We start from the raw sequence: 21,007 nt of genomic DNA, 5'->3' as shown, positions 1-21,007 counted from the left end.
TAGCTCTGTCAGGGATGCCCCCACGGTGACCCGTTCCCCGTGGGCCACCTCTCGCCCCAGACTCCTTTGTCCGCTTACATGTAGCCTATGAAAAGCAGAAATGTCTTCAGAAGTGAATACTCGTGAGGAAACTTTGCTTCCAGTTTCAGAGCAACAAACATGCACACATTGGGTTTTATGGTAATCAACAAAATACATGTCCAACAAGCTGCAAACAAAAAGCAAAACTGACAAAATCATTTTCTCCTATAAATTTCCCACAATAATTACCAAATATAACTTCTTCACTTTCTCAAGTTAAACTTTAACAGGTATTAATACAGATAATGTAATAAACAGAAGCTCTCTCTCTCTCTCTCTATATGTATGTGTGTGTATATATATATATATATATATATATACACACATGTATACACACACAGAAATAGATGATTTAGACAATAAAAATGAAAATCATTTCATAATGAATTGCCTGATAAAAATAGTACTCCATTTGGGTAATTAAGTGTTAGCCTTTAATGGAATACTTTTGGCATGTATATGCGTGTCCATATGACTCAACAAGAGAATAATGATACATATGTTTCTGATTTGGTCCAAGTGAAAAATCTAGATAAAATTCAATCACATTTTATTTTAACATAACACAAATTCTTCTCTCATCTTTCAAAATTTACCACTGAAGATTTTTCTCAAGGAAATTGGATTGAATTCATCTTAATTAGTGCTAGTCTTTCAAATGAGCATACGTAGTCCTGCAAAGATATTCTTTCATACAGCTGCCCTTTAGAAATGCCAATAAGCATGTTGCTGCTTTCCCATGAGAATATTTCACATTTTATAAGGACGGAAAGTGCCAGCATGTGTAGTTGGAATGAGTCTGTGGTAGCACAGGGCTTCCCCATTCATGTAACTGGATAAATAGATCTATGCAGAGTAGAAATAAGAGAATAAAAGATCTTTTGCTGAAACTCGTCATACATTTCCTTTCAAAAGATCTAAAATGATGAATTCTATACACAAAAGCAAAAGAAAATCTGTTAATCCAACAGTGTGCTCTGTTCGTATTGCTATATTAAAAAAGTGCGTGTGTGTGTGTGTATGCATATATACGTATATATATGTATATATATATACGCGTATATATATATACACGTATATATATATGTATATATGTATATATACATACATAAATTTTTATTTGAGTGAAAAAAATCCCCCCCCAAGCAAAATATGTCTTATCCAAGAAAGACCAAAAGTATACATTAAAGTTCTAAAATTTTAAGCAGTCGAGGAGGAGACTCTTAATGCTAAGGTACATCAGTCAAGAATCCGATAAAACACAGGATGTTAAAGGGAGCTGTTAGCCGGGGCATTGAATGTCCGAGGCTCATTCCCTGAGCCATAAGGAAGTCAGCGTGAAGGCATGGCGGTGCCATGTTGTGTCCTGGTCCCTGCTGATGACCAGCCCCAGGGGGTGAGAGTGGTCACAGGGTGTCTCCTCTGCTTCTGGCACTGACTTGGCACAGTCTCTTGGAGAACAGTTTCACAGCATCCAGTAACATACAAGATGGGCATTCAGTTTAACTGAGTAATTACATTTGTAGGTATCTGAGGAAAGCCTCAAGCTTCCTCTAGAAAGAAAACAAACAGGCAAACTGTGTAAAAGGGAACGTCTGGCAACAGAGCCTTAAAAGAAACAGAAGAAATCGTGCTTACAAAAAATGTATAAATATCCATAAAAATACGATAAAATGTTGCCTCTCTGAAATGAGGACAGAACCCAATAAAAGATGAGAGGAACAATCAGATAAGAGAGCCTTTCTGAAATGAAATGTGAGAGCGGAAATTTTTCTATGTCTGAAGTGTCGGAAGGTGACTGGGGGGAAATAGCCCAGCAAGTAGCATGTGGGAAGCGGGGCGGGACCAGCAGAGAAGGACGGGAACCGGGGGAGCAGGTAACCCACACGAGGACACAGGAGCCCGTCGGGTGTTTGTCGGGGGGGAAGCCCAGGCCCAGAGCCAGAGCCTAGGTTGCAGCAGAAGGGCAGGGGGTGGCCCGAGGCCCCCAGTCCAGTGTGATTCTCATTGCCACGCTGCTGCAGCCAGCTTTGTGTTTCCCTCTGGGAGCATTTCATTCTTCCCTGAACGCTAACTGAACACATTAAAATATAATCAGCCAATATAATACACTGCTTTAAAAAAAAAAATCTTAATGGAGCATAAACTCAGTTGCTTAAAAAAAAACACATTTTTTGAGATTTCACAGGTACAAAACTATGGGCCATCCCTTTATTTTTGACTCTTTTGATTGGAAGCTGCCAGAAGAATCACACCAACTCATGCTTGCGCATGTTATGTGAGTTGTGCTGAGCTCCCTCTGGCTCCTCCTTCCAAGACCAAGGCTGCAGGGGCAAGTGTGCTCGGCCATGCTGCTGTCATAGTGGAGTGGGGCTCAGCATGCATTTGCCTGCTTTCTGAACTGGAAGGGAGACTGCATACAAGTCAGCGAATTCTGGACACCTGCTCTTAAAAAAGGCTGGCCTGAGGAAGAAATCCTTTACTAGGAGCACTGTGATTGGAACCGGTCCACGTGAGCATAATAGGAGAACAGGCAAATAACTGGGGAAGATTCATACAGCAAAATACCTGTATGGTATTTTTAATGGTTGTATGGTTACCATTAAAAAGATTGCTCATGTTATAGAATAAATTCTCCAAAACTTGGTGACAAAAGCTATTAAGCAATGGAATATACAGCACACTAATGCTTAAATTTAAAAATAGATAAAATAATTTTAACCCAATTAAAAGTGGTCAGAGAACCTGAATAGATATTCTTCCAAAGGAGACATCCAGATGGCCAATGGACACATGAAAAGATGCTCAGCATCACTTGTCATCAGGGACATGCAAATCAAAAGCAAAATGAGATACCACCTCATACCTGTCAGAATGGTTAAATTCAGAAGCAGAAGAAACAACAAGTGTTGGCGAGGATGTGGAGGAAAAAGAACCCTCGCACATTGATGGTGGGAAAGCAAACTGATGCAGCCACTGCAGAAAGCAATAGGGAGAGTCCTCAAAAAATGGAAAACAGAATTACCACATGACCCAGTAATTCTACTACTGGGTATTTACCAAAGAAAACAAAAATGCTCATTCAAAAAGATACATACGTCTGTGTTTACCGCAGCATTATTTACAATAGCCAAGATATGGAATCAACCCAAGTATCCATCGATAGACGAATGTGTAAAGAGATAGATATATGTGTAAATATATATACACATATATGTGTGTGTATATATATATATATACATATATATACACACACATATATACATACATATATACACACACACACACACACACACACACACACACACATACACACACGCAATGGAATATTCGCCATGAAAAAGAATGAAATCTTGCCATTTGCAACAACATGGATGGATCTAGAGAGTATCATGCTAAATGAAGTCAGTCAGTCAGAGAAAGACACATACCATATGATTTCACTCGTGTGGAATTTAAGAAACAAAACAAATGAACCAACAAGAAAAAAAGAGACAAAAAACAGACTCTTAACTCCCGAACACAAACTGGTGGTCACCAGAGGGGAGGTGGGCGAGGGTGTGGGTGACACAGATAAAGGGGATTCAGAGCACGCTTGCTTCTGTGGGCACTGAGAAGTGTGTGGAACTGTTGAATCATATTTTAGACCTGAAACTGATATAACACTGTCTGTTAATTATACTTGAATGAGAAAATAGATAAAAACAGACAAAACAACTCAAGATAGTATTTATGAAAACAGTGCATAACCAGAGCATAAAATAGGAAGGGGATGACAAATTCAGGATGCTGGTTATCTCTGAGGAAAAGGCTTGACAAGGGACTTCAAACTCACCAGTAAATTATGATTTCTTAAAAACGTGTGAAACATGCATATCAAACTGTAAAGGCTTGAGAAATCTGGGACTTTCTTATATTATTTCCTATATCTTTCTCATACTTTATCATGAATACTGAAAACCCCAACCCTGTGTAAAATGTAAAGTGGCCCCGTTATTGTCACCACTGGTGAAGTTTGTACAGTTCTGGGCATGTGTGCCCTCTGAGTGCCTGAAAGAAAGGCCGATTTCCTCTTTCATCTGTGGGCACAAAATGCAATGGATGAACTTTTTTTTTTAATTGAATAAAACCCCTGACTTCAGCAAAACTGGAAACTAAAGTTCACATTGCTTCTTAGAATTATCATTGCCACCTAGAATTATCATTGCCATCCACATTGACAGGTCATTGTTCCCAGGATTTATATGAGTTCTTGCCGAGTGATAGTTTCCCACACAGAACTTTCTGTCTCTTGCGTGCTCTTGGCCTCTCTAATTCTCATGGCTGTGGACTGAATGTTTGTGTCTCCCCTCCACCCAAATTCCTCCATGGGGATCTACCTGCCCCCAGTGTGAAGTTAGGAGATGGGTCCTTTGAGATGTGATTACGTCATCAGGGTGGAGCCCCTGTGATGGGAGCAGTGCTCTTGTGACAGAGACCCAGAGAGCCCCCTTGCCCATCCCACCACTTGAGGACACACTTGAGGAGAAGGTGGTCACTGGCGAGCCAAATAGGCTTCAGAAGAAGCCAGACCCGCCAGCTCCCTGATCTTCGGCTTCCAGCCTCCAGAGCCGTGAGAAATAAATATTTGTTGTTTAAGTCGCAGACTATGGTATTCTCTTAGGGCAGCCAAGCACATGAGACATTTGTCGTTTCCCAAATGTTGGAGTCCTCTCGCTGTGACGGTCACTGGGGCCAAGCAGGTCCCAATCTGCAGTCCTGGGTGCAAATTATTGGTGCTAAACTCACACTCATTCAGCAAACATACAGTGAAAGAAAGTTAAAGAAAATAGCAACATTATATAATCCTCACCCCTTTCCACCCACTTGTATCTTAGTCGTTGCTAACAGTTTTACAAAATATAGCTGAAACAGGGAAACATTAGGTGCCTTTTCCAGAGCTGGGGCTGGGGGGGCACCATAAAATTCTCTGACGCCCATGGGAGAAGAAATACATCATACCTCCGTGTCTGAAATAATCCCAGAACCATCACAAATTGATTCGTTAAAAAGAAAAGCAACAGAGAATTTCATTTCAAAGAAATTCACACGCTCATTATAACCAGGGATCATTAGTAATCACTAACATTAGTAATCGCTAACAGAGAGTCAAATGTGTTTTTGTGATTTTTAGATATTTTATCACCTGAAAAAGAAGCATTAAAAGAACTGAATTTTCTAAAACTTTCTATGTGTTCACACAACGTCCGTGAGCCCTCAGTCCCGTGGCAGTCCCAGCTTGCTGCGGGCGACTCCGAGAGGGCGGTGCACACATGGGTTGAGGAGGATGTGATAGTTCTGACATGGTCGGTCGCAGGTGCACTCAGAAGTCTGATCATCTCAGGTCTAAATCTTGGGCCAGCCTTAGCCTGATCTCCGAGTGGTTTTCCTCCTCGCTTCCCGCCCCTGGGAGAAAGTTTACTGTAAAGCCGTGTGATCAGCATCCGTCCACAACACGCGTGTGTAGAGTTTCCCTGCTATACAATGATAGGAGTTACCTGGAAACAGAAGAGTGAAATAATTCATCATTCATAAGATTTTTCTATATGCATTCTTTAAACCCAAGTTAGAATCTTATTCAACTAAGGAAATGGAATTCTCTACGCCGTCCTGTGCCCTAGAAGACGTGTTGGTTACGTATCTCCTAAATGTCCTCTTTGAACCCACCTTCCGGAGCAGCACGCTTGCATGAGGGGGGGCAGGGCTCCGTGCCCCTCACACTTCCCTTCTCCAAGGGCCGCTGGTCCCCGGCCCTCTGCCTTTCCTGTGTCCTTCCTAGTGTCAGCCCTGACTGCAAATGCAGCAGGTAGAAGCGGGTAATGTCAAGAAGAGGCGGATGGAGGGGTAGGTCCCATCCGGTTAGGTTGCCAGGTACCGATGGCTGGTCATCGTGTCATCGTCACAACGAGAACTCAGTTTACCACCTTACCCCGAGCCCTGAGGACCCCATGACCCTCTTTCCATCTCAGCCTGTTGGATACAGCTGGGGTTCCTGGCCCCTGGGGTTGCTCTGAAATCCAAATGCCAGATCCTGCCATAGCTTATACCTGTAACCTTCGCTTACGACCACTTGTCTTGCACATACCGCTTTACCGTTTGAACAACGAAGAACCAGGTTTCCGTCTGTTGCGACAAAGGTCTCCCCAGAGGAAATTCTGGTAAAACACTGGGATTTTAATCCTGCAAACTTAGTCTCCATTGCATTGTGTCCTTGTCTTCTTTTTGTTTTAGCTTGCTTCTTTCTTCTTATTATCATTGTGCTCCAATCAGACATTCAACTGTCTGAAATCCCAGCTGATAGGTAACAGCAACTTTCTCTAAAAGTGGAATCTCACTGGGAACTGGGAACGTCCACAGTCATTTCCTTCCTATTTAATACAGCTTTTTAGGAAAGACCTAGCATCCACCCTTCACGGTATTGAACACACACTCCCTCTCTCTCGATTCTTACTCATTAGGGCACAAAATCCCAGTCTCATATTTATATTTCTTAAATTCCTTCAAACAGCCAAATGGAGTAGGTAGCACTTTTTATTTGAGTAGCCCAGAGAACAGAATATAACTCATTCCCAGGAGCTGCCGTCATAAACAGAGTTTGTAAAAGGGTGGCAAGATTCTTGGAAATGTTTCAAGCACTCAGCAGACATAAAGGAAACCTGGAGAGAGGCAAAGAGCTCAGATTCATATGCAGCTCTCCTCAGGTACTTACCAAGGACTTCTCCATTTCCTCTTTTTTTTTTTTTTTTTTTTTTTTTTTTTTTTTTTTTTTTAATTTTTAAATCACATCCATTACAGCAAGATTTAGTGAGGGAGATTCTAGTCGGAGGCATGTGCTGAGTGCCTACCTGGGCATTTTTTTCAGAGGCATAGCACTGAGAAATTACAGAAAGATCCTGTAAAATGCACAGAAAGTACATCCAGAGCCCGTGCTCCACGGAGAGCACCTTGAAGCTTTTCCCTCTTTCTTCTGCCAAGTGACCACTTCCCGGAGGGAGTAGAATCCTAACACACACTCGTATCCCGGCAAGACTCGAATGGGTTCATTTTAATGCAGCCTTCATGGTTTAACTAAGTATATGACAGAACTCGCTAATCCAGAAACACACAAAAAGAGCAAAACCCATTTAAAAAAAAAAACAAAAGACAAAAAAACCCCCAAAACTGGGCAACAATTCCAGAAACTAATCAGTAAGCTCTTTCTACTCAACACCCAGATTTGTCATCGACCTAATCACCATCCTTGGCACACAAGTACCAAGTGGCCCCACCTGCAGGATGCTGCAACCAGACACTCTCTCGGAAGAAAGTTACTCTGTCCCTCCAGGACACAGGCTTGGAATGCACATGTGCCAGCGCGGGGGCATTCGGACTTCACAGCATGCACACACACAGTCACACGCTTCACCCACACACGCACACGTGCACACAGTCTAGTAATTGCATCTGTATCTTCCAGTCATCCCCGGGGTACCTTCTGCTTAATACAGTTGAGAAGGGAATTGGATTGTACGCCATCGTATTGCACAATGCTTGTGAATTAAAACCAGACAGAATTTCGGCAGAGACGGCAGAGAACATCGAGCCACCACTCTGGTTTCCTCCGGAGAAGACACATCCGACTTTAACTGCTCCGGAGGAAAATCATTACGTGGAGTGCTCTTACACAGAATCTTTTTGTCATGCGGTGAATAGGTGTTTAATGTAAATCGTCACTCCTTAATTTATATGGTGAGAATGAGGTTTTCTCTCTTTCTATATTAGGTTTTATTATGAAGTGTCACCCCGGAATTCTACTGTACTGTCGATCTCTGGAACCCGACATTCTGACATTCCCCCGGGCGGATCTGTCACTTTCTAAAAAGCCCCTGTTAGAATAACAGAAATTGTATTATTTGGTTGCCATTTACTTTTCTGCTAGTGAGGTGTGATGGCAACAGTAAGTCTTACCATTTCACCTCATGAGCAATCATCTGCGTATGAAAATGGGCCCTCTCATTCTGTTGGCTGCTAAGGGAACGTACCTGGGGTGCTTTAGCCTTCAGCAAATGTGACCCCGTTAACACAGCTTCAGCATCTCGCTCTCCCACAGCCCCACCGTGACGACAGGGCCTTTGCGCCTATCATCATTGCTTCCCACGGATGTATGCAGGGACTGCCCCCTTGCTTTCCCTGTGTCTGCTCAAAAGACATCATAGTCCTGCTGCTGTCACTTTGCCCAGGCTGCTATTTCTAGTATATGGTCTTTGTCTTTCTCAGCCCACAAGAATATAAACCACGTGAGAGCAGTGAAGGCATCTATTGTGTTCACTTTTATATCCCCAATGTCCAGGCCAATGCCCAGGATGTAGAAAATGCTCAATAAATCTCTGTTGAATTAATAAATCATCTGGTTCAATATGTCACCAGACGCACACGGAAAACTTAAATACGACCTCCATTCTTCTACACACTCTGGCACGAACCTTTGCCGGGTGGTGAGAAGTCCTGAGGCAACCTCTGGATTTACTTCTGCCTGCCTCCCCCCCCCATCCCCTCCTCCCCCAGGGAAGCGATGAGAACAGACACCGTGGTGTCTGATCTCCAGGACAATGAGCCTGGTCACCGGCCCCACCCCTGGCAAGTACCCGGGGCCCCGGGGGGGGCTCTCGGAGGTGCTTACCCAAGCTCACCAGTTCTGCTTGGGGAGAAAATCTCTGAGCTTGGCAGCAAATTCTTGCTGATTCTTCCACGATGGCTTATATCTGGACACATGGAAAGGCAGCTGGGCACGTCTAACCGACGGCCGGAGGACATGTTTCCTGGCCTACTCGTTCATTCCCTGGTGAGTGTGTACTGATCGCAGGAGCCAGGACCACTGCTCCCCTTTCTCAGTTCTAGGGAGGAAGTGAGAGGCAAGGGGAGATGTGAGACCCCAGGTGGAGAGAGGTCAATCTTTTTCCACTTGTAGACCATCTCTCTACCCAGCGGCCACTGAGAACCTGCCATCTTGTGGGTCTTTTTAGGGACGTGAAGCACAGTAGAGAAGGGGAAGAAGTTACTGTTTTCACAGAGATGCCACATGGCAGGAGAACGCTGTTCCATTAAATGAGGCATAATGTTAGAGAGTATTAGGTGTCGTAAAGTGAATAAAACCTGACGATATAAAGCATGCAGCTCCGAGGGCCCCATCCTCCCGGATTCCCTGGGGCACCCGGATGTGTGAGCTACACAGTGCCTGAATGGGGCTTACAGTAGGGAGTAGGAGGTGGTATTGGAGATGCCCAGGCATTTTGTCTGAGCTCGTGTTCCCCAGAGGTATGCCTGGAGGTGAGGATTATTTGATAGGATTATCCTTGATAGGAAATTCTCCTTGCAAGAGAAGTCAGTCCGGGAGCCCTGGAGCAAAATCAGGAGCCAGAAGAAGTAAAGCTCGGGGGAGTCCCAGCTCCGGATTGTTTTCTCAGGGGGGTCTGGAGACCACGTTGCCCCCCAGAGTTGGCTCCCTGGGAGGGAAGGAAGCTGGGCTTCCCACACTGGTTCCAGCCCCAGGCTGTCACCGAGCTTTCTGGGGAGTCCCAGTCGTCCGGGACAGTACCCTGAGCAAAGCTGGTCTGCAGAGAGCAGGGGAAGGTCACCCGAGGCAGGAGAAAATGAAAGCCCAGGTGTCCTGAGGAGGGAAGGAGGTGGGTGCAGGCCAGGGCAGAGGCTCAGAGAGTGCGGGAAAGCCGCAGGGGGAGGGAGGGGTGTGGCCAAGGCTTTAGATTTGGGTCTGAGTCTGATGGGATGCCTTTGGAGGGCCAGGGACACTGGTATTTTATGAATTACATCAGAAACTAAAGGGAAAATGATTTGTAAGAAGGCAAAAGTGAAAGCTGGAAATACCACCCACGGACATAACAGATTTAAAGTGGTTCAGACTCTCTACTTTCATATATTTCTGGATGTAAGTAAGAGCCCAAACTTGAAAATATATGACAGTTGAGGTACTTCGAATGTCCATCTATCTGTCTGTCTGTCTGTGTATCTACTAATCCACACGCACACACACAGATTATTTCATTGTGATAATTACTCACGGAATCCCACCTGATGCCAGACCGGATTTACGATTCAAATCACAGGAGATAAGCAAGATGGTCTATTTTTCTGAGATCCCAAACACCTCAGACATACTGTCACCAAAGATATGAAAGAACTTTTGTGAGTATTAGATCTAGTATCTCTTGAAATAAACACGTTCAAGAGATTATAGAGTAAGATGTGTGTTCCTCAAATGACATATTCTCAAAAATTCTGGAAAATAACTCACTAAAGCTCTAAAAGATGAGGCTGAGTTACATTATTAAAAGCGGCTGGATGCCGTGACAGTTTAGTATTTGAAAGTCAAGAAATAGAGAACTACTCATTATCTGTGTCTTCTGAACGGAAAAGAAACGTGTGTCTGTGTTTTCATGGAAGCATGGATACCCTTAGGTTAAGCGCTGCGTTTCTCACCCGCTGGACACCAGATCGCTTTGGCGTGAATCTCTGTCTTCCTCTGGAGCTGCTGGGATGCATTATTTGAGAAGTGTCAGAAGATATTTCTGTGGCCGTTACTATACAATAGTCATCCGTGACGTACTGGATTTCACTATTATTTTGTGATGTGTGTCTGTTATAAATAATATGAAACGTTAAACGTTCATAGCTAAGGAATACTTTATCGCCTTAATTAGTACCGAATGATACGTTATTTTTAACACAAGTGCACGTTATAACTTTCTCCTGATCCCTGTATTCTGAACCTTTCTCAGCAGCCTTCTGTCTTACCACCCGTGCCCCATTTTTTAGTTTCAACATAGTTAATATACTTAAAACCAGAGGCATCTTTATTAGCCTATTTTCTGGAGATGACAGTAAGGGGTTGATTTGCCTGAAGGATTGAATGGAAACACCATTTTCTATAGGGTTGATTAAAATAATATTTTAGCCTGTTTATGTCTTTAACCCTATATAATATGGGAATATTAACTAAACATAGTGACTAAAATAAAGATAATAAAGACAAAAAACAAACAATAACAAGCCTTTGTTTCATCCATGCCTTTCAAGTGCCCCTTTATGCTGTTGCGGATTTACAGCCTTCTGCTGGACTGGACGCATGCCTGTTGCAAATGAAAATCGAGCGCGTGCACGTAAACATTTAATGTCACGAGAGTGGCTCTGAGCACTTGCACTCTTACTATGCCCGCTAGTGCACTCCTGTGCAGACAAAAACACAGCACCTTCCCAAGGCATGTGCGTCACCCCCAAAGTGAAGAAGGGGCCTCGGTCCCACATTCCAGTCACCACAACCGTTTCCATGCTTTGCCTTCCTCTGGTTTTTGACAGCGAATCTTCACAAAGTCTGTGCAAATTACAGTAGATTTAAATTTTCTATTTTTATTTCCTTAATTGTCCCTTTCTTCCTAGATAGTTTAGATTTTAAAAGTCGAGTTTTGTTCAAAAAAAAAAAAAATGTTTAATTGAAACTTTTTAGAAAGCGTACTTGTCACCGAGAAATTAATCAGCAAAATCAGTGAGCTAATTTTAATGATGATTACTATTTTAATGGGTGAATATTTTTAGCTCTATCTGGAATGCAAAACTGCTCTCTGACTTGGTAAGATTTAAAGTGAGTACAAGCTGCGTTTTGCCACATCTAACAAGCACAGATAGCACATTATCTTAATTCAAATTAGAAAGGTATTTATAGACTAGCCTACAAAGCCGCAGTATAGGTAATGAATAAATGATGCCGGAGGAGACCAAATCCTGGTAAGTGGGTAATGAGACAGTCCCTGCGGTGGCCGCGGCCAGCTAGCCGTCCTGCCGAGAGTCACGAAGATTTCCAACCTATCCCACTTTTCTCGTTTTATGAAGAAGAAAGCATGTCTGCCAATTTAGGCCACGGCTGTAAACTACCATATTATACCTGTTGGGGTGTGTTTACGGCCTTCGTTAATCAAAAGTGAACGCTGTATGTCTTGCGTTTAGTCTGAGCAGAGAAGGGAATTTTCCATGGAACGTCGTGCTACGAATTGCCAAGACTCATGATAGGTTCCCGTAAATAAGTCCCCTACGAAAGTGCATTGTATCAGTGGCCGTGTGGAGTGTCTGCGCCGACAGATTCTGACCTCCTCTCTGTCTTGTGAACGACGCTTTCCGTCATCTGTTTGCACAGTTGGGGCATCAGGCGAAACCACAATATTTGCTGCTGTGCACTTGGTCCCTGCCGCGGTGACCGGTGACGTCTCGTGAGGCAGAGCCCCGCTCTGATGGGGGGGGGGGGGCAGGGGGCGCACAGGAGGGAGGGCCTCAGCAACTACTCAGCGTGGCACTTAACAAGGCAAACGCGTAACTCGTGTGTTTCAGCGTGCCCGGGCGAGGGACATCGGCAAACTGAAAGAGTTTATTCTTAAAAGAGTGAAACCAGTGCTTCGGTGAGGAGCTTCCTGGACTCACAATCGTAATCGTAATCACAATGATGGGACAGCTGTGTCTCCTCCGCACCCGGGCCACTCCCTTGCTTCTGGGCGTCCCACACCTTCCTCGGGGACAGAAGGCCTCTCTCCACCAGTTCCGGCCTCGAATCACCCAGAGGACTGTGGATAAATGAACAATTAGGGCTTTTGGCTCCAGGAGCAACTGGCCTGAAACTAAAAATATTTCAGCTTTGGCAACTAACATCCATCAGAGTGAAGGAGAGGCATCCACTATCGATTTCCCGACTCTCAGCCCGGAGAGTGTCCCCAAAATGAACCTCCAGTGGCAGAAATGGAACACAATTAAGTGGAATGATTTTCCTTTCCCTGAGAGACATTCTTGTTAGCAGTTTCTATCACCGAAAGTATTTATTTAACCTTTTATAATAAAACAGCCGCCTTGTTAGATAAATGCACACTTTTATTTTCAGTGCTATGATTTTAAATATTTCACAGCCCCTCATTATTTGCAGAAATATCACAGGGTCGCTGCTCTTCGGGTTTCTGTTTGTTTGTTTGTAACATACCTCGAATGCCACTGACCGTGCTTGCTGGATGTCAGACACACCACACGTAAGCGTGTCCTGAGATCCACCTGCCCGGACCTACCTCCCCCCTCACTTGAGAGATGAAACTTACCTTTTATACCACAAAAGGGAGATTTTATTCTTTCTAGACCCATGCCTACCAGCAAATGGCTGTATTTGTATGTGTCAGAATCGAAGTGTGGTTTGAAATCAGAGGGTAGGTTTCAGTGCTTCTAAAAACAGAAGAAGGAAAGTAATGTCTTTGGTCACAGCTCAGCTCCTATAGACACACGTCGTTTTCCAGCACACCAGGGAAGGGTTGTTACTCTATAAAAAGAGGTGCCCTGGCCATTCTTAAGATCCTATGATTTCAACTGGTCTGGTGCAGCGTTCATACGCGAGGTGTGCCGAGCACAGAGGGATATAAATATTTATACAACAAAACATCCCCTTACCTTTGAAAAGTCTGTTGGAAAACCAGAGGTAGCCAGCCCCACCCTGACATCAGGTAACGCTTTTCATCCGGGTTGCCCGTGCTGCCATGAGATTTTCACCTAGGAGCTCAACATTTGCCCACACCCATTTGTGGTTCCCAACGTCTGCCCGGAGGATCATTTTTTACCCTGTGGGACACTCTGTATAACCAGCTCGTGAGAATCCAGCTTCCACCCGCCCCCCAGCTTCACACCCAGTACACCAAACGGGGTGGGGGGGGGGGGAGACAGGAGTCCCGAAAGGACTTCTAGACTTTCATCTGCCTTCCTCGTGCGGACCCCTGCATTGTCCCTTCTTTTCACCTGCACTGATCTTGTGTGCCTCGACTTGCTTCTTCCCTTTTCCTCTCTTGCCATGCTTCCACCTTAGCTTGAACTGCCCCAGAAGCAGCCCTTGGGATGAGGAGGGTTTAGGGCAAATATTTATTACAGAAATTCTTCCGGGAGAAACCGACCGGTGAGGGAGTGGGGGAGATGTGTAACAGCGGGGTCCACGTGACCCCACAGGGACACCCAGCCCTGCAGACTGTGTTCCTCCTAGAGACAGAGGAGGGGCTTCTGTGCTCCGGGGATCAGTCCGGGAGGTGGGGCTGTGCAGAGAGAGAGGCCGTGGGGGCTGGACTCTGGGTTCTTCCAGGGCAGCCCTCGGAAGGAGGCCCCTGTGCAGCGGGGCAACAAAGCAGTGGGAAGCACACAGCCTGTTGGCGATGAGGACTGGGGGGCCTGGACGGGCAAAGACTGTTGCCATCGCGCTGTTGTTCGGGTCTCTTGCGCTGACCAATTAATACGTTCACTGCTGCTCCTTCCTGACTAAATCAGTGCATTTTGTGATGCTGCGTTTACCTCAGGCAGCAACGAAGGGCCAGAACCCAGTGTCCCCTACGTAACGCGTACCATTCCTTAGTCATGCTTGTGTTGGGGGCACTTTTCAAATGATCAGCCTCCGGGAATGTGTAACAGAAGTTGGGAAATGAAACAAGACTGAAAAGTATCCTGTTTACATCAGCCCAGCCCCAGCACCAATTGAACAAGTTAGTGGCATAAATTAAGTTTGACGTTTAGGTTGGATATTTTTCTTGAAAATAGAGAAACGGGGAAGATGAACAGAAATAGCAAGCCATAGGTTTTCCTGATTAGATATTTATGATAAACTTAAGAACTCTTCTTAAGGAGATGGAAGAAACGAGTAAGCACTTAACATATATTGAGAATCTCCTGAGTCAGTGCTTAGAACGGACCTCATTAATCTGCACAATATCATTATGGTTGAATTAAACTCTTTATTCTGTTGACGAATAAACCACGGCTTAAATGAAAGTACTTGTCCAAAGTCACAGAGCTTGAATAAAGCTGAGATTCAAGTCTGGGTTTTCCTAACTCAAAAATGGCTGTTGTGTTTTTTAATTTACACTATTTGCATAACAGAACTTACGTTATGCACACGTAAATATCTAATGGAGAGGAAAATAGATACCGGGTGACACAAAAATATTCTTCAGGAGACAAGTCCTTGAAACCTGTTCCTTTACCCAAACTAAGAACGTTAACCAGATACCTCAGAATATCTTCATTTTGTCAAATATTTAAGTGGTGTTAGACTGTACCCTATAGTCTTAAAACCATGTGTTTTTACTGTAAAAGATGACAATCACCGAATCACGATCGAGAATCCTATCACACAGTTACACATTTATGCGTTCACTCAACAAAGAATTATTTAAGTGTTCACTATGTTTTCTGGGGAACAGGGATAAAGAGATGATTAAGCATAATCTCTACCATCAAAAGAGCTTCCCAGCTTGGGGATGAAGTCAGATTAGTTCACTGAAATGCTGTAGGACTCAACAGGAGATGTGCTTTGTATCACAAACAGCATGAACGATAGAATGGTCAATTCTGTCAAAACAGGCTTCATAAAGAGGACTATGTTTAATAAAGTGTTTAAAATTAATAAGTATTTATTAGCCAGAGGGGGGAAATAGAAATTGTAAGAAGAGGGGACATAAGGAGAAAATCAAGACGATCCAAACATGGGACTCAGCATGCTTTGTAACCAGAATTACAAGCGACATGTCATGTGCCCCAGGATAGCTGTGGTACATATTTGAAGCAATAACATATGTAATACTGCATATAACTGAAAATTTCAATTAGTTATAAAACACTTGAGAAACTGTCTGACATAAGGTGACTGGGTGTGTGTTTATTAACCTTTTTACTGAAGTAAAAATACCTACAGGAAAGTGAACTAGTTATGTACGAAGACCACCGGGTCAACCAAAGAAGCGTCGCTGCCCCGCCACCCAGCTTGCGCGTCCCACCGCAGCAGACGCACGCAACACTCGGCCTCCACCGGCTTGTGGAAATGTCAGCGTCCACCTCAATCTCCCAGCATCTCCATAGTCTTTATTTTGGATACATAGATTGGCCTCATCTCAGTTTTCTTTACTTTTATAGGCTTGTAACACTCCACATTCACTGCGGCTGCTCAGACAAAAACCCTGCTTTACCTCTCTTTTCGGGGCAGATGGTCACACGATATCTCCCAGCCTCCCTTCAAGGGCAAGGTGGCCGTGTGATGGCTCTAACCAAGGCAATGGGGACCAACACGATATTTGTCACTTGGGCCACAGCCATACAGAGTGGGCCTGTCTTTCTGTGTTTCTTCCTCAGTTTCACCAACAACATGCAGATGGCAGGGCAGAGCCAGAAGACGGAATGAAACGAGGTCCCTGAACATCACGTGGCTTCCTGACAACCAGGAATGCCAACCTGACGTCTTTGTGAGGAAGAAAGAAACGCTGACCGTATTCAGCCACCGAACTATCAGTGTCTGTTTGTTACAGCAGCTGACGTGGCTCACATACCAACCAGGAGCTGACCCAACGAGCAGGAAAATGTTTCCCTTTGATGAATTTTGACTTGCTTGCGTGGCCAAACTTGAACTGCCTGTAGGGCCAAGGGCAGGGCGGACGATGGAGGCCCTGGGAAGTAAGAGAGAAGAGGGAAGCAGCTTGCAGAAACGTGACACCTCGTGTCTCCTTGGTCCTTGGAAAGCCTCTAGCTTTCTTTGGGGACGAGTCACACAACTGGAGATCCTTGAAGAGGAAAGAAACATGGGAACATTTCTGTATTGAGATGATTACCACATCTGCAACTGGGTCTGAAAGATAGAAGCAAGAGACAGAGCCTATAGTTTCCCATAAAGATGGGGGGCGGGGGGAGTGAGGAGAGAGCATGAGTAAGACAGCAGCCCACAAGGAGGAGAGGATGGGAGGTCACGGAAGTGGAAGGAACAGGGTCCATTTGTCACTGAGAAAATGGAAAGCAAACTCTAGAGACAGGAGACAGAACAGTGGTTGCCTGGCTTGTGGGGATGTGGAGGAATAAACAGGTGAAGCACGGAGCATCTTCAGGACAGAGAAAATACACTGTAGATACTGCAGTGGTGAATACACTCCTCAAGACCTATAGACTACACAACATAGAGTAAATCCTAATATAAACTGTGGACTTCGGTTCATAGCAATGTATCATCAATAATACCGGCTCTCCTGGCACAAAATTAGACACATAGATCAATGGAACAGAACAGAGAGCCCAGAAATAAACCCATGCTTATGTGGTCAATTAATCTACGACAAAGGAAGCAAGACTATACAATGGGGAAAAGACAGTCTCTTCAACAAATGATGCTGGAAGCTGCAAAAGGATGGAACTGAACCACCTTGTTGCACCACACACAAAAATAAACTCAAAATGGATTTAAGGCTTAAATGTAAGACCTGAAAGCATAACACCCTGAGAAGAAAACATAGGCAGCAAATTATTGGACATCAGCCTTAGTAGTATTTCTCTAGATACGTGTCCCGAGGCAAGGGAAACAAAGGCAGAAATAAGCCATTGGGACCACATCAAACTGGAAAACTTCTGCACAGTGAAACCATCCACAAAATGAAAAGGCAACCTACTTAATGGGAGAAGGTATTTGCAAATAATATGTCCCATAAAGGGGTAATATCCAAAATATATAAAGAACTCATACAACTCAGTATCAAAAAGACAAATCATCAATCTAAAAATGGGCAGAAGACCTGAATAGACATTTCTCCCAACAAGAAATCCAGATGGCCAACAGACACATGAAAAGATGCTCAGCGTCATTTATCATCAGGGACATGCAAATCAAAATTACAATGAGACATCACCTTATACCTATTAGAATGCCTGCAATAAAGACGATGAGGAATACAAGTGTTGGCGAGGATGAGGAAAGAAAGGAACCCTCCTGCACCTGTTGAGAACATAAATCAGTGCAGCCACTCTGGAACACAGCAGAGAGGTTCCTCAAAATATTAAAAATGGAAATACCATGCAACCCAGCAATCCCTCTTCTGGGTACTTAACCTGAAAAAAACAAAAACACTAATTCAAAGAAATATGTGCACCCCTATGTTTCTCGCGGCATTATTTACAATAACAAAGGTATGGAAGCAGTTCAAGTGTCCACTGATAGATGAACGCATAAAGAAGATGGTGTACATATAAAATGGAATATTACTCAGCCATAAAAAATACGAAATCTTGAAATTTGTGGCAACATGGATGGAGCTAGAGAGTACAATGCTAAGTGAAATAAGTCATACAGAAAAGACAGATATTCTGTGATTTCACTTTCATGTGGACTCTAAAAAAAAAAACAAAAGAAATGACAAAACAAAAAACAAAATAAAACCCAGAAACAGACTCATAGACACAGAGAAGAGACTGCTGTTTACCAGAGCAGAGGGGTCGAAGGGATGGGCAGAATTGGTGAAGGGGATAAAGACATACAAACTTCCACTTATAAAATAAATAAGTCACAGGAATTAAAAGTACAACATAGGAAATACAATAAATAATATTGTAATAACAGGGGCACCTGGGTGGCTCAGTCAGTTAAGCGTCCGACTTTGGCTCAGGTCACATTCTCCTGGTTCATGAGTTCGAACCCTGCATCGGGCTCTGGGCTGACAACTCGGGGCCTGGAGCCTGCTTCGAATTCTGTGTCTCCCTCTCTGTCTGCCTCTCCTCCACTCATGCTCTCTCTCTCTCTCTCTCTCTCTCTCTCTCTCAAAAATAAATACACATTAAAAATAATAATAATAATATTTTAATCACAATGTCTGGTGGCAGATGGCAAGTAGAGTTATTGTGGTGAGCATTTGTAACGTTTAGAATTATCGAATCACTGCTCTACACTTGAAATGAATATAATATATGACCACTGCGCTTCTATAACTATGCTCAGATTCTGTTAAAAATAATAATTTTGACTCATCAGCTGTTCCACGTTTACCACATTAATACAAGATGTTAATAACAGAGGGATTGTGGCAGGGAAAGAAGGGTCGAATGGGAACTCTGCAGTTTCCACTCAACTTTTCTGCAAATCTAAAACAGCTGTAGAATGTAATTATCAATTAAGAAAAAAAAAAAGAAAATGGAGCACTTGCGTGTTACAATCACCGTCTGTGTCTAAGACGCGGTTCTAGATTTCCACCCTGACTTACCGGTGCGGGTCCTAAGTCTTACTTTCAACTTGTGCTGGCTCCTCTGCCATCGAGAGACGTGGAATGGGGTGTGGACAGAGTGGCTGTGTCACCTTGCTGTTCCATCACAGTATGAAAATCCACAGCCATAATGCAAACATTCGACCCCTATGCCTCTACGCAGTGCCCACAAGTTCAGTTGGGGGAAAAAAACGGTTTTCGTATGTACAGTTACTACAACAAAGGAAAAGCAAGTGTGATGTCTTAACCACAGTCTCTTTCCAAGTATGTGGATGGATAAGCTGGCTATGAAATCGTCTCTCAGCTCCAGAATGTTCTCTGTGGCAGTCGAGCCAAGGTCCCTCTGCCAAGGAAAAGAACTCCCTGATTCGGGTTTGTGTGTGTCCCGCGCCGTTCCGGGCCGGCGTGAAGGCAAGCTGAGTGGAGCCGGCGAGCCAGCAGCCCTACAGATACAAACCACGAGACGGGTTTTTTCCCTTGGCTTTTCTGCGGCTCCTGACGGAGGAGAGCAGTGTCCCGCAGCACCTCCTGGCCGTGCTCCTGGGGTAAGCCACTCCAGAACCACAGCCACGGCTCCCAGTGCAGACAACCTTTCCCCTGCGTGGTCAGCGCTCTGGTCCCAGAGCCAAGCAAGACGAAGCACAGGAACGTGCCCGGCAGCCAAAAAAGTCACACGTTTAGAAATAGCTCCTCTGGGTTGTCACGTCGCCTCCACGTGTGTGTCTCGTGGCCGTCCCCGGCGGACTCAAGCACCGGGGATCATGAGACCCCAGAAGTGTTGCGAGTAGGTCACGGGCGACCTGCCCTTCCTCTGAACTGGGGGGGGGGGGGGGGTCATAAGCCCCTGTTTCGTGTGTGGATGGAGCCCGTGCTGGGGTCGGGGACAGTCTCTGCAGCAAGACGGAAGGCAGGTAACCGAGATTCGTCTCCTGCCTCCCGGGACACGAGGAACCTGTTAGAGTGCAGTGCGAGTTTGCTCAGCCTGTTCCGTTCGTACTTTTGGGCCTGATGGTGCCTCATCGTGGGGAGCGGTCCTGGGCGCTGGAGAACGTTTAGCAGCGTCCCCAGCCCTCCCCCGCTAGACGCCAGCAACGCGTGTCCCCAGGTGTGACAACCCAGAATGCTCCCAGACATTGCCCAGTGTACCCCGGGCAGGCGAGATCACCCCCGTGAGAAAGACTGGTGTAGTGAGAGAGGGATTTGTTTGGGACAGGAAAGTGTTTCCCGCATTCCGTTTTCACTTTGTAATTTGCGGCTGCCACGCAGAGCCCCGAGAAATCATCAACTGGATTCTTAACGTTGTGACTTCTCCCTCCCGTGGCCCAGCAAATGAGGGCTCAGAGCTGACTACTCATCTCTTCAGCACCTCCAGCAGGTGAACCTGAAGGGTCTTCCCAAGTTCCTGAGCCCGACAACCGAGGGGCCGGTTCTAATATACTTTGCATCTGTGTGGGGAAAATTGCATCAGAATAGTTCAAATAAAAAGGCCAAACTGCATGATTCATTTTGGAAGAGTAGTTCAAAAAGTGAGCCCTATTTTAAAAATTCACATTTTTATTTTTATCCAGGACTCTGATCGTTCCGCGAGAGATAGATGATTCCTTCTCAGAGGGGAATAAGGAGCAGTTTCATCTTGGCCTTCCATTGCTTGAAACTATTCCACCTCTGTGAACTCATTTCATATTTTAAGCTCCCAAAAAAGGACGGAAGAATTTAGCGAACTTCCCATGTGACCACATATTGTTAATAGAACAACTTGTCATTTGGAAAATTTCCACCTTTCTGGGAAGACACGCACTATTATCTACCTTAGGATCAATTTCAGTGCAGTG

The 21,007-nt window shown here is 44.6% G+C and overlaps 1 long non-coding RNA gene across 1 annotated transcript; it reads right to left on the bottom strand.

The window, feature by feature from the left end:
- Nucleotides 1-4,504: 4,504 nt before the first annotated feature.
- Nucleotides 4,505-13,547, bottom strand: LOC132695151 (uncharacterized). The gene is made up of 3 exons (XR_009617759.3): nt 13,242-13,547; nt 8,780-12,722; nt 4,505-5,618 (listed from the first exon to the last, which is right to left on the bottom strand). It is a non-coding gene; the product is annotated as an uncharacterized LOC132695151 (long non-coding RNA).
- Nucleotides 13,548-21,007: the final 7,460 nt, after the last annotated feature.

This window comes from Panthera onca, chromosome B4 (assembly GCF_046562875.1).
Source record: "Panthera onca isolate mPanOnc1 chromosome B4, mPanOnc1 haplotype 2, whole genome shotgun sequence".
In the NCBI taxonomy this organism is placed as follows: domain Eukaryota; kingdom Metazoa; phylum Chordata; class Mammalia; order Carnivora; family Felidae; genus Panthera; species Panthera onca.
Note: the sequence above shows the minus strand (reverse complement) of the source record. Positions and strands in the feature narration are given on the sequence as shown.